Source organism: Herpailurus yagouaroundi, unplaced genomic scaffold, assembly GCF_014898765.1.
Source record: "Herpailurus yagouaroundi ecotype Mexico unplaced genomic scaffold, PumYag 562, whole genome shotgun sequence".
NCBI classification, from domain to species: Eukaryota; Metazoa; Chordata; class Mammalia; order Carnivora; family Felidae; genus Herpailurus; species Herpailurus yagouaroundi.
Genome location: NW_024412779.1, coordinates 25,677 through 40,249, shown reverse-complemented (window position 1 = coordinate 40,249; position 14,573 = coordinate 25,677). Strand labels below are relative to the sequence as shown.

At 42.7% G+C, this 14,573-nt stretch overlaps 2 long non-coding RNA genes across 2 annotated transcripts; both read right to left on the bottom strand.

Moving 5' to 3' along the window:
* Positions 1-2,105: 2,105 nt before the first annotated feature.
* Positions 2,106-5,659, bottom strand: LOC121023544 (uncharacterized). Its single transcript, XR_005787450.1, has 3 exons — positions 5,611-5,659; positions 5,179-5,315; positions 2,106-3,689 (listed from the first exon to the last, which is right to left on the bottom strand). It is a non-coding gene; the product is annotated as an uncharacterized LOC121023544 (long non-coding RNA).
* Positions 5,660-10,707: 5,048 nt separating this feature from the next.
* LOC121023545 (uncharacterized) lies at positions 10,708-12,850 on the bottom strand. Its single transcript, XR_005787451.1, has 2 exons — positions 12,565-12,850; positions 10,708-11,601 (listed from the first exon to the last, which is right to left on the bottom strand). It is a non-coding gene; the product is annotated as an uncharacterized LOC121023545 (long non-coding RNA).
* Positions 12,851-14,573: the final 1,723 nt, after the last annotated feature.

Here is a 14,573-nt window from a genome sequence, read left to right as displayed (position 1 = left end):
CCCACGAACTATGAGATCATGACCTGAGCTGATGTCGGACGCTTAACCGACTGAGCCACCCAGGCACCCCTGCTTTCACTGTTTTTAAGCTCAGAATATTCTTTCCTATCCAGAGCCGATGTAAGTACTCACTGGTATTTTATTCTAATATTTGTCTTTACATTTAGCCTTTAATCCTGTGGATGTATATTTTAGAGTACGCCATGTGTTAACGATCTGCTCTGTTTTCCTCCAAATTGCTAAATGTGCTGATACCATCTCTGAATCATCCTTTCATGGTGATGACTGATGTTTCCTTCATTTATATTGTACACATGTGTGCGTGTGTGTATACCACCTGTAGTCTCTTTCTAAACCATTTGTTTGTTTATTTTGACGCCACAGTGACTTGGTGACTCTACAGTCTAGAGTTCTATGTTGTAGCACTAGGAGAAGTGTGAAATTCTGGCATCAAGTGAACCCCAGCCAAAAATAGATGAAAAACAATTTGTAAACATGAAGTTTGTTGTGAAGGAAACCTATGGTGGCATTGTGTTAGTACCTAAGTTTTAGTTTGCTTTAATGAATAGAGTTCAGTTTTGTACCATATTTTGGCAAGGAAACTTAAGCAAGGAGGCAGGAACTCCCTCCTCCAAATATACAACCCTGAGGGCCACAGCTCCCAGAATTTACTGTCTGAGCTGCCCCACTGGCGACAACATTCAATCATTACAAGGCAATCACTAAAAGGTCTACGTGTCTTTTTTTTTTTTTTTTTTTTTTTAGGGTCTACGTGTCTTAAGTGAACCAAGTGATTAGCAGCTATGTAATGTGAAACACACAGTTAGTGAAGAGAAAGGAACCAAGGAGCATTTGGAAGAGGCCCGGAAGTAGCCAAAGCTACTGGGAGTGTAGCACAATGACACAAAGCAAGTGTTTTTAAGAAAATATGCACTGTCCAACATAGAGAAGCACAAGAGAACAAGGATGAGGGCCAGCCAATGGGGACCTCCTTCAGGAGCAGGGGTCACATGTTAAGTACACATTGGAGGAATTTGACAAATTCCTTCACACTTCATATACTAGAAAAGGGAATAGGAGTAAGTATGAAGTTCTGATTCTGATGGAAGGCAGAGAATGCATGACTTCAAGAGGAAAGGATGAAGTTGCTGAAGGGAGAGAAGACATAATAATTATGGGGACAAGGGTATGAGGACAAATTAGGATGGGCTTCAGAGTGCAAGCAGAAGGGCATGCTTTAAAGAGGAAACTAGAAGGAGTAAGAGAATCCAAATATCCAGGTTAAGGGTCTATGGTTCGCCAGATCCCCTGTCATTAAAAGGGGAGCCTGAGGGAACAGGGGAATAAAACAAGAAATGGCCAATAAGCACTTGAAAAAAAAGTTCAAAATTAAAACCGTTTTCCCCTCTTCAAATTGGCAGAGATTTTAAAAACTACAGTACATGCTGGCAGGGTATAGGGACATATGCATTCTCATATACTTCTACAAGAATGTAAACTGGAAAGCTTTTTGACAAGCAATTCATAACACAAATCAAGTACCATGAAAATTCCTCTTCTAGTTATTCTAGAGGGAAAAAACAGAGCTGTGGAGAGACATTTAAATGCAAAGATGTTCATAACAGTGTAAGTAAGTGAAAAGGGAAAAAATTAAAATTTCCCAGAACACATAAATGATTAAAGTAATTATATATCTAGATGATGAAATAGTCATTAAATATCATGATTTTGAAGAATTTTTTACCTTTTTTTAAGAGTTTATTTATTTATTTTTGAGAGAGAGAGAATGCTCGGGAAGAGCAGAGAGAGAAGGAGAGAGAGAAAATCCCAAGCAGGCTCTGCACTGTCAGTGTAGAGCTTGATGCAGGGCTTGAACTCAAACCTTGTGACCTGAACTGAAACCAAGAGTTGGACGCTTAACCGGCTGAACCACCAAGGCACCCCTAAAGATTTTTTAATGATTTGTAAAACTGGTTATGATTATAAAATCAAACAAAAACCAGTATACATGACCGTAATCTTTTGTAGTTATAATGTATAAGTACATATATACTTACATGTGTATATAAAAAATAATGGAAGGAAATACACTAAAAACATTAATAGTGCTTTCCTCTAACAAGTGATTTTATTTGCTTCTTTATACTTTTCTGCCTGTTAAATTTTTTTTCTGCAACCAACACAACATACTTTTATGATTAAAACAAACTCTGCCAACAAGAGACATTATTTACAAACAAGGAAGGGAGAAATCCCAGTTTCCTCCAGCCCTGAAGTTTAGAACTGCATGAAAGAAGGTCCTATGCAAAATTGCCCACTGCCTTGAATAAGGAACCAGAAGAGACTTTTGTTCCAGAATGAGTATGGTGAACTTGGCTTTGAACAATAGGGAGGGGAAAGAGAGATGTAGAAAGCAGGATCTTGTATTAGTTCTAGAGGGTTCATTCAAACACAAGAAGAGGCTTACATCCTACCAAATGAACACAGGTAACTTCCACATCTTAATTCAACTGAGATGCTGGGGGAGGAGGGGATTATGACTGGCTGCTCACAGAAGTTGAGTAGCTAGGGCATGGAGCACCTGTGTCTACCACCTTTGTGAGCTGGCAGGGGAAGGCACATTGGCTTAGATGAACCTGTAAGCTTCTGGAGCCAAACTGCACAGGTTTTATTCCTGGCTCAACCACGTATTTGCTGTCTGAATTTGAACAAATCATTTAGTCTTTTAGGGCCTACGTTTCTTCACCAGTGAAATGAAGATGTTGGCAATTTCTACCTAAGACTTTTTATAAGATGAACTCAGCTATATTTGAAAAGTACATACCACTGCATGCCTGACACACTGTACATGCCATACAAGTGTTTGCTATTGTTATTATCTGTTGCCATTACCTGTGTACTAATTTGAGACGACCTAAAATACAAATGGTGGATGCTAAGGGGTTCAGTTCTAAAATGGGGAAAGTCATCAATCTGTGAGGGAGGCACAGAAGAAGTAAAAACAATAGAGACTTGGGTGAAAATGAAGAAGTTAAAGGGAACCCCACATCCCAGTATCATCAATCTTCCTCACAGGCCTGGGGAAGCTTTTAGAAAATGTTGTCAATTACTTTTCTAAGATCAATTCACTGCATTTGGCTTTTAGTTAAAAATGATTCAGAAGTATCATGAGTTTAAAGGAAATAGCGTATTTTAGATGACTTGAACGTCACCATTTGCTCCATCAATGCCACTGCGAGGAATTTATCCATAAAAGATAGCCTGACAAGTTTGCAAAGATGTAACAGAAGGTTATTTGACTTTGGTGTTGCATAGAATAATGTAAATCTGGAAACAACCTAGTTATCAATAGTGGACTGGGGTAAATAGAGGATAACATGCTGGTAAAGTGCAATGCTATGCAGCCACTGAAGGGGATGAATACCCAGCTACACATATATATGCAATGACACGGAGAGCTGTCCACAACACACTATGAAGGCCAAATGGCAGGTAAAGGATCACAGCACGTACCTCAGAGTAGCCACATCTCCACAAGTAGTTGTGTGGGATGAAAGGGATCAGAAGAATGCTTATACAAAGGTTGACGGTGATTGGCTCTGGGAGTTAGGATTTCAAGACATTTGTGTTTTCTTCTGGATGTCTCTCTCGATTTTTTTGAGCACATATTATCTTTGTCATGGGCCAATCTGGGTAAAAAAATCTATTTGTTAAATGAATGAATGTCTTTTTAAAAAACACAAAATGCAACAAATAGTTTTCGTTGTCACCCTACTTCCACCCTTTCTTTGGGGTCAACTTGCCATTAATTAAAAAAAAATTTAAATGTTTATTTATTTTTGAGAGAGAGAGAGAGAGAGAGAGAGAGAGAGAGAGAGAGTGAGTGAAGGAGGGGCAGGGAGAGAGAGGGAGACACGGAATCCAAAGCAGGCTCTGGGCTCCAAGCTGTCAGCACAGAGCCTGACACAGGGCTCGAACTCACACACTGTGAGATCGTGACCTGAGTCGAAGTCGGACGCTCAACCAACTGAGCCACCCAGGCGCCCCTCAACTTGCCATTATTAAACACGCTATTCTTTTGACTGGAATGTAAACGTCCTGTAAAGGAGAATGCAATTGGGAACACCTCACACAGAATTATGAATGCTGAATGTGAGTAGGTAGCAGAGGCCAACAAAAACACCACACAGCATTTAGAATTCTTAAAGTGTTCATTTTTCTTCTCAGAGCTAGAATTGCAAACCTTACTTCAATCCAGGGTCTCCAAATGGTCAGTTTTCACTTTCTCTGAATGGATCAGGTATGAGTACCTCCCATGGGGGATACAAAATAAACATAAAACTGCTCTCGCTACCAGAAAGTGAAAAAGGCCTTGCACGCTTTTGCTAACCAGAAGGATATCAACTTACTTGGCTTTCACTCACTCACCTAGACAGAGGCTTCATGGCCCTTCTCCTTTAAGCATCCATGATTCCTCTGCTGCTCTAACTGGGAAATCATGTCTGGTTTGGGAATTGGAATCCCTGGTTTTTGAAAAATAAAGGGGACTTAGATATTTGTGCTAGGGTCACAATGGTGTCCCACAGATCCATTCCAATCACTTGGCTTCCAGGAGGAAAAGGTACTCTAGGACACCACACAGTGGTACCAAGAATATCTCCACAGGGTCCAATGTGACTTCCAAGAAGGACAGGAGGAAAGGAAGGAGGATGGGTATGGGGGCAGGAGTGGGAAACTCTCAGCTGCAAGGAACAACTAGCTTTGCCTTCCCAGATAGAATGGAAATCTGGTCATCTCCAATGGAATGTGATAGGAAAACCCCTGACCTAGAAGATCAGAGGACAGAGAGACCAAAGTCTCTGAGCACCATAAGGAAGTTTATCAACAATTCCATTTGTCACTGGTCTTGCAACAGAAAACAGAAACAGAAACGATCTGTTTCTGGCTCCATAGGAAACACAAATCAGAGCCCTGGCTCTCCAGCCCCGGCTCATAGGGTCCAGAGAAGGAATGCTGTCCTTACCGAGGGAGATCAGGGTCTTGTACTTCGCTGGTGTCCCATCCTTACCCACATCCTGCTGAGCAGGGGCCAGCTAACTACCACCCTCTTGACAAAAGTCTGAGGGCACATCTGTGAATATTACAGACTCCTAAAAGACCCAAACCATTCCTACTTACCATGAGCCTCCTTGGGGAAGGCTGGAGTTGGTAGCATTGTAGGAAGAGAAGATGGACAGGAAGGTCTCCTCGGCTCCAAGTCCGATGCCTACTGAGCACCTAGTGTATGTCTAGCTGAGTGTTTTACTCCATGGAAACTACAAAAAAAGAGTGGACACATGTCCCTCAAGAAGAAAGTCATTTAATCGGGAAGAAAACACTTAAAGCAGATTCCAATGAGCCCCTACATGCTGGGCATGGTGGAGATAGGAAATTCAGCAGCAGGGAACTGGCTTGATTTGTCCCGTGGTATATGCTGAGGACTCCCAATTCTAATCCCTTCCAGCCCCAGATCTCTGCCTGCTCAATAAATAATTGTCAGGAGAATAATTAAAACAATTTGATTTTGGGGTGTTGAGTTTGATAAGTTCTTTATAGATTTTGGATACTAACCCTTTATCCAAAATGTCATCTGCAAATATCTTCTGCCATTTGGTCAGTTGCCTTTTAGTTTTTCTGATTGTTTCCTCTGCTGTGCAGAAGCTTTTTATTTTGATGAGGTCCCAGTAGTTCATTTCTGCTTTTGTTTCCTTTGCCTCCAGAGACATGTCTAGTAAGAAGTTGCTGTAGCCGAGGTCAAAGAAGTTGCTGACTGTTTTCTCCTCCAGAATTCTGATGGTTTCCTATATTACATTTAGGTCTTTCACCCATTTTGAATTTATTTTTGTGTATGGTGTAGAAAGTGGTCCAGTTTCATTCTTCTGCATGCTACTGTCCAGTTTTCCCAGCACCTTTTGCACTGTTGGTGGGAATGCAAACTGGTGCAGGCACTCTGGAGAACAGTATGGAGGTTCCTCAAAAAGTTCAAAAATAGAGCTACCCTATGACCCAGCAATTGCACTACCAGGTATTTATGCAAAGGATTTAAAAATACTGATATGAAGGAGCACATGCACCCCAATATTTATAGCAATGCTATAACAATAGCCAAAGTATGGAAAGAGCCCAAATGTCCATCAACTGATGATGAATGGATACACACACACACACACACACACACACACACACACACACAATGGAATATTACTCAGTGACGAAAAAGAATTAAATCTTGCCATTTGCAACAATGTGGATGGAACTAGAGTGTATTATGCTAAACTAAATAAGTCAATCTGAGAAAGACAAATATCATCATTTCACTCATATGTGGAATTTAAGAAACACAATAGATGAATATAGAGGAAGGGAAGCAAAAATAAGATAAAAGCAGAGAGGGAGGCAAACCGTAAAAGACCCTTAAATACAAAGAAAAAACTGAGGGTTGATAGTGAGGAGGTGGGAGGGTGGATGGGCTAGATGGGTGATGGGCATTAAGGAGGGCACTTGTTGGGATGAGCACTGGGTGTTATATATAAGTGATGAATCACTATATTCTACTCCTGAAACCAATACTACACTATATGTTAACTAACTTGAATCTCAATTAAAAAAATATGAATGGATATAAAAAGAAAAAACAAACAAACAATTTGAGAATGAATGCCCTGATTACAAAGTCAAATGATTAGTTTTATTGTAGAGAGCATACAGCCTGCTGGAGCCACAGAGAAGGAAGAGAGATGGGGGTGGGGTATGGTGGGGGTAGTGATAATGGATTGAGAGTGGCTTTATGAAGGAGGTGGTCTTTAAGGGAGGGTAAGACTTGTAGGGGACAGTTCCCACATTTGGCCCATGGCACCAGAAATCCTTACAACAGTAGTTCAAGCCCCTTCAACTGCCATTGCTTTGTAGGGAGGCATCCCCACTGCCACAGCCTTCTGCTGGATTACTGTGATTGTTTTAGAACTGGATTTACTGCCACTTCTAATCTCATGTTCTACCATTCCATTGTCTACACCAGAGTGGCCATTCTGAAAAGCAAACCTAGGCCCAGCACGTTTATTTTTAAAAATCCTCTGCAAGCACTCTTTCAAAGATGAAACCACATTCCTTCAGGTGATATTCCAGACCTTTACCAACCTGGACCTGACCTACCTGTCTGTCCTCATCTACTCCAACTCCTGCCCACATAGACTCCATACTCCAGGAAAACTGTCCTTTTCACTGTTCTCCGAATACATATGTTACTATGCTCTTTTATGTTTCCAATGCTTTTGTAGTTGCTTTCAAACACATTCAAGTTCAAAGGTAATTACCATCTGGTCTTAAAAATATCCTCACTGTCTCCTTGGGGATTTAAAACATCTTGGGGGGTCTAGGGGGCTCAATTGGTTAGGTGTACAACTCTTGATTTTGGCTCAGGTCATGGTCTCACGGTTCGTGAGTTCAAGCCCCGTGTCAGGCTCCATGCTGATAGTATGGAGCCTGCTTGAGATTCTCTCTCTCTCACTCTCTCTCTGCCCCTCTCCTGATCGCTGTCTCTCTCTCTCTCTCTCTCTCTCTCTCTCTCTCTCTCTCTCTCTCAAAATAAATAAAACTTTAAAAAAATTATAAAACATCTAGAACCTCTTTACATGCATAAGTGGAAAAGGTGATATGATATAACAAAATAGATGTACAAATGGACAAAGATTAGAAGGAAATACACAAATTTGAAATAAGTCTTGTTGAGTAATAGAGTTATAAACAGTTTCTTTTCTTCTACAAGAAAAGATATGTTAGTGTTGCTTTAATATCTTGTTTAATGATTAAAAAACCCAGCAAGCAATAGTGTACCAAATGACAGGAAAGCTTTAAGGTAAAGAATCTGCTTTGGGGACAATTATTCAAGTGAAAGAGCACAGTGGGCTGGATTTACCACAGATGCCATCATGGAAGAGAAGAGTTTTGAGTAAAAAGTAGGAGGGAATGGCCTAAAGCACGTCACAACATCTAGAAGGAGCAGGAGGTCTTGTGCTCCAGAGACACAAACAAAGACTATAAAAGGGGGGTCAGGTACCAGAATGGAAAGGCTTTGGGAGTACAGGAAAATGGATGGAAGTCAGACAACTCCTAGACAAGAGATAATGTGACCATACTTGGGGCCTGGAATGGCCACCAATATCTAGAAATGGTACATGACTTGGTACCTGAGAACACACTGGTTCTGCTGCACAGTTACCAGAGCCATATTCTTGAGAGTGGGAGAGTGGTGAATTCCCAAGGAGCCTGTTATTCCTTTGGGAATAGCAGAAGTTTCTAAGAATAAGAGGAAGCAGGAATGAAAATAATATTTGTTGAGTATCTACACATGCTAGGCACCATGGTCAGAAGTTACATATAGTAGGCTGTGAAACCTTCACAACAACCCTGTGAGGTATATACCTCTTATATCCTTTCACAACAGAAATACATTCAGAGTGGTTCTAGAACTTGCTTAGCACCTAGCATGCAAGTGACAGAGCTAAGAAGTGCCTATGTATGTATACTTCTGAGCAACCTGAAAGGGAACACAGACAAAAGAAAGTTAATCACATTGAACAGTGAGATCATGGGTGCTTTCCTGATGACTTCTGGTAGTTTTTCTTAATGTTGTTATAATAACATTAAAGCAATTTCTTTTGACTGTAAATGAAGAAGGAATTAGTTTGATGGATTCCTAGATGTACCCCCCCCCCTTCCATAACCATTAACGTGATCTGAAAGTTTAACAAGTTTAAGTATTAGGATTAAAAGTCTCAAGAGGCGATTGTTATAATTTTTCAAGTAATTTTTTAAAAGATAAAATAATAGGGGCACCTGGGTGGCTCAGCCTGTTAAGCGTCGGAAATCAGCTCAGGTCATGGTCTCAAGGTTGGTGCGTTTGAGCCCCACATCAGACTTTCCGTTGACAGTGCAGAGCCTGCTTCAGATCCTCTGTCTCCCTCTCTCTCTGCTCCTCTGCCTGCATGTTTTCTCTCTCTCCGTCTCTCTCAAAAATGAACATAAAATAAAATAAAATTATTAAAGCAAGATTTTTAAAACACTATACAGAAAGATCTTGAAATGTAAAAACAGCAATCATTTAACTCTATATCAACTTTTTACAAATCAGGGAATGAAAATATATGGACAGTTCCCTGAGAAGCAGCCAGAGGCCAGGGATCTTGGTTCAGACAGCTGAGCCCTTGAAGGGATTTATGTGCCTTGCCAACAGGGCAGGAGAGAATCTGGATGTTAGTGTTCCCAGAGGGAAACGAGTTTGCAAAGTGAAGCTTCTAGAGGAGGTGACTTTGTCAGAGTCTGCATTGTTGAGTCACAGGCATTTCTACAGGGGCTGACAGGGCAGATGAGCAAGCAGGCCAGGATTCAGCAAGTTCAGTACCCCACAGGCAAACAGAGCAGGTGTCAGTCCCTGTGCCCCCAAACAAACCAGTCCCAAGAAGGAAAGACTATGGTTGGTGCTGCAAGGTCGATATCAGCTAATATGTTTATACCACACAGCCCAATGTTCACATCACATTCTAAAGGCAAACAATACAGTTTTATATAATGTGGACAATAAAGACTACAAAGGTTTATGCTCTGACTAGAAAATGCAACTGAACCCTGTTTACTCTCATATCTGTGAAAGAGCTGATTCCTTTAAGCTGCTTCTCTCTCAAATTCTGTGTCTCAAGCATGTAAATCATGTTTAACAAATAAGCCTAAAGTATGGAAAGCAATAGTCTTATTTAGATCTCAGAGTCTCTGAAAACCTTGTGCCAATTCACATGTCCAACACAAGAAATGGATATAAACAAAACTTGAAATCTATTCATTTATTTTTGGCTCTAAATCCACTTCCCTGGCCTTGAGAAGAGTTGCACTGATATTAGATTTGTAGATCTGAAATTATACGCAATGTGAAATTTAAAAAAACCTGCTACTTTGAAAATTGACCTAAACTTCTTAATTTGAAAATTGACCTAAAATCACAGGGAATAAACACCTTCTTTATTGTGGCTAATACAACAGTAAAAGACTAAACTCTCTTCTGCCTGTTTTCTTGCATCCAGTCAAAAACAACTAGCTGGCACCAAAAAGCAGCCATTTCCTCCAGGTCTCTGCCTGACCAGGTTGTGCCTCGTTAGTGGACTACAGGAAACCCTTCAGGAATCCATGACTGACTACTTGAGGCAACTGCCCAGGAAAAAGTGGGGGCCTTTTCTCTTTTACACAGTGCCAACGGCCTGGAAATTAGATCTTTGAAACCCTTCTTATGTGTAAAACGATGGATTCTTGGAGGGCTTCCTGAGGCCCGCTAATGGCTTCTCATTTAGGTAATAAGGGCTGTGGTTGTGACAGCCTTCTGAGCTAAAACAAAACAAAACAAAAACAAACAAACAAACAAAACCCCGCATGCACACACAAAACCACATCAGGTCACTTTGGGTCTTCCCTCCTCTAAACACCCTATAGACTTGCCCTAAAATACTAAATGTTTCCCAGCTTCCTGATGCGCACGCAGTAAGGCCCAGCGAAACTGACTACCAACAATATACACACCAACCTGGAGGACGTTATGCCTAATGAAAGAAACCAGACACAAAAGGACACATACTATAGATTCCACTTACTAGAGCAAGGTCATAGAGACAAGAGAGTCAAATGGTGGTTACTGAGATGCGGAGTTAATGTTTAATAGAGACACAGAGTTTGGGAGGATGAAAAAGTTCTGGGGATGGACAGTGGTGGTGGCCGCACAACGATGTGGATGTGCTCAATGTAACTGAGCTATACACATAACAATGGTTAGAATGGTAACTTCTGTGTTATATATATTTTGTCACGGTAATGTTTTTACAAGAGTGTAAATACCACCTGCGTTTCTTCTTACATATAAACTTTGATTTATGCCCTCACACACCTTCTACTCCAGCCTATCTTCTCATTAGTCCTTGGAAAATCTGTTCGTTTCTGTCCCTGAGCCTTTGTCATACTCTCCTCTAGCCTGGAAACACCCTGTCATTTCTACATCTCCAAATGCAGCTTAAATTTCTCCTTCTGTTTTTTCCCCAGAGTACTTCCTGTTTAAACTTCTGATATGGGTAGTTAATCATGCAGTTTCTTATTATTTCATCATTTCATACTCAGATCTTGTCCTGTTCTCTCTCCCCCAACAGTCCCTAAGTTCCCTCATGCTCGGGACTGGGTCCCACATAGTAGAGAACGTTGAGGCACAGAGTAGATCTCAAAGGTGTGATGAATGACTAAATGGTGGGTGGAGAAGAGAAAACTGAAGAAAGGTGTCCTATGGGTTCCATCTTCTTCCAAGATGGGAAATCTATGAGGAGTCTGAGGCTCAAGCTCCTGAAGGAAACTGGCTTGGCAGAGACACTGCAGGGCAGGGACGATAATACCCTCTCTCCCTAAGAACTGAGGGGGCCTTTCAGAGAGGAAAAAGAAATCCCAGCTCACCTCTAAACAGAATGTTGGGAGCCCAATTGTTCCCTCTTCTTCTGGGTCATCCTTTCGGGGTAAGAGCAGAGTCCTGGGAAGGTAGTGCTGGAAGAAGAGGAAGATACCGTGAGAGACTCTGGCCCTTCCTGCAGCAAGGTAAGATAAAAACTCACCTTGGATTGGATACTTCTCACCCATGAAATAGTGTTATCACCTATCCTACTTGCCTTACAGGCACTGGAGTTCAAAATGAGATAAGAGACATGGCAGTGCCTTGCTAAGGGGAAGCCAGAATGAAATAAAAGGAATGACTGAAAGCCTAAATAGCAGAAACCTTGGCAAGGCAGGATTTGCACCGCCAGGAAATAGGTGACACCTGAGCTACCCCTCTATACCCAGCTCCACTGGGCTGCACTGTCCAATGGGGCAGCCATGCAGTCATGTGGCTATGGACACTTGAAATGTGCTGAGTGTGAGTTGAGATGTGCTGTACAGGTCAAATACACGCTGGATTTTGAAGACTTAGTGAAGAAAAAAAGTGTAAAATATTTCACTGATAACTTATTATATTGATCACACATTGAAATGATAATACTTTTGGATATGTTGGGTTAAATAAAACACATTGTTAAAGTTAATTTCACCAGTTTCTTTTAACTTCCCATACGGCACACATGTACCTCGCATTATGTTTCTACTGGACAGCACCGTCCCCTACGGAATGGTGGCGGCTTGACATCTTCAAGGCAACCGATGCTTTCTCTGCACCAAACATCCAGTCTTGCAGTCCTTCGCACCTCCCAACCCCAAGCATCGGTTTTCCCCTCCCTCAGTCTGGGTAAGGGCTGATCCACTCCTTCAGTTGCAGCCCGAGGGGCTCTCCTCTCTGCCCCCACTATCTGAGTTGGTTCCTCCACGTCACTCTTCCCATATGAGCAGTGGCTCTACACCACGCCTTCCAGCTAGGGCTCCAACACTAAGCCATTTAGGTTCCAAGATTTGGGGCAGAGGGACGCTCCCGTGTGCAGCTGCAGTCACAGAGTGCATTTGGTCCTTGCGCCAGCTTACCTCCAGCGCCAAGACTCGCCGATCTCCTCCAGCAAGCTCTCATCCAGCCATCATATGCTCCAAGGCACGGCCGCCACGACAGTAACTTAGCCTCACAAGCTATCAAACTCACTCAACGACAGCAAAACCGCAGCCTCGGGAAGGCCACCAAGGCTTCCACAGGCACACAGGGCGCTTGCGCTCCACTATGCAGCTGCAGCCACAGGCGCCTCCCGAGCTCCTCCTGGGCCCGCAGCCGCGTTTCCGCAGTTGCTGCCTCTCAGATGTACACTCCTAAGATCGCGCTTTTAGCCATCTCTAGCCCCCAGGACAGACGGAGGCGGTCCCGCCCTCCCGAATGATCTTGGGAGTTGTAGTCCGCAGCCCAGACGCAGGCGGGGTCGACACGAGCACCGCCCCTCCACAGGTGGCTAGCTTGGAGGCCACAGCCTTGGCAGCTGCGTCAGCTGCAAGGTCCTTGAGGACGAGAATCTCGGGGATGAGCTAGTGCCCAGCCGTCTGGCGGCTCCTTCAGCCCAGCTGCCTGCTAACACACCTGCAGCCATGGCTGTCCTGGCAGGAAAGGCACCAGCGTGGTTACAGGACAGGCACTTGGTGTTCCAGCAGACTGCAGGGGACAGAGTGAGGTCCTGAAGATTAACTCTGAGTGTCTTTCGTGGGCGAGGCACTAGCCCAGTAGGGAGGCACTAGCCCAGGCTCAGGAGAACAGAGAACCCAGACAGGCACAGGCCGCACCCTTGGGGAGTTCAGCAATTACAGGGCAGTGAGTCTAGGTGCAAGGGTGCAGGAAACTACTGAAAAGGGTAGCCAACCCTTAGCCTACAGTAACAGTAGAGGTGGGGCCCAGTAGGTAACTTTCAGCCAGAAAAATGCCTGAGATACCCAGACTTCACCCCCGCAGAGCCCAATTCGATTCTGGGTCTTTGGGCCACCTTCATGTATCAAAGCACTACTATAAGGAACAACACAATTTAGCCAGACAAAGGTGAAGGACTGTAAGGGTTAAATTGTAGTGTAAGGCTAACGCTTAGCTTGAAAAATAACAACTTTGTTCTGACACTGAAGGTCAAAGGATAACAGCCTTGCTTTTACTCTTGTAAATCATACTTCATACTCTTGTGAATCAGGCTTTACCAATGAAGGAAACAAAAGCTCAAAAAAAGAGCATCAGAGACAAGGCCAAGGAGATACACTGGTTGCAACTGAGCGGCAGAAAGTCTAAAATAATCACCTCATTCAATAACTGTTTCTAACTCATCTGGGAACTGTTTCTCTGTTCTGTTCCCAGATAACGATAAAACGATGTGATCGGCTTTAAAAACTCTGTACCCCGGCTGTTTGGAGCCACACTCTTATCAAGAGTGTTGGTCCCGATCGGTCGGCCTTGCCTCTCATTGTAATAGACTTTGTTGTGACTGTCACTGGTGCCCATAGCATTCTGTTTCAGGAGTCGTGTGGATGCAACAGGACAAATACCAGTTACATCAATAATCTCCTTCAACACCCCTAAACATTATCCAATCTACCTTCAAACTATTTTCAAAATTGTTTACTTTCCTCCACTTCTTTACCTACCACCATAGTCCAACCGAGTGGCCTACAAAAATGGGGTTCATGTGCCCCTGGGGATGTGCACACTTTCCAAGGGTTGGGTGGGTGAGGCTATCTTTAATTTCCACATTCAGGTGCTTAAGAGCCTGACACTTTGGTCATGCACTCTCTCCATCTCCACAATCACGTTTCGTGTACTTACTTTATAAAGGAAAGCATACTCATTATTCATCCTGAAATACTTATACTGACAACTGAACTATATAATCCCAGGAGTTAAAAACTCCAGTGGGTTGGCAAAATAAAGGAACACCACCAATCATTAGTTTGGAAAAACCTTCCATCAGTGAGTTAATGAAATCATCAAGAAATTCCTTAAGACTTGAATTTTCCTACCGTACACACACTAATTTCTGCTGGAAATGAGGCATGGTTCAAAAACATCAGTATTTTAGCCT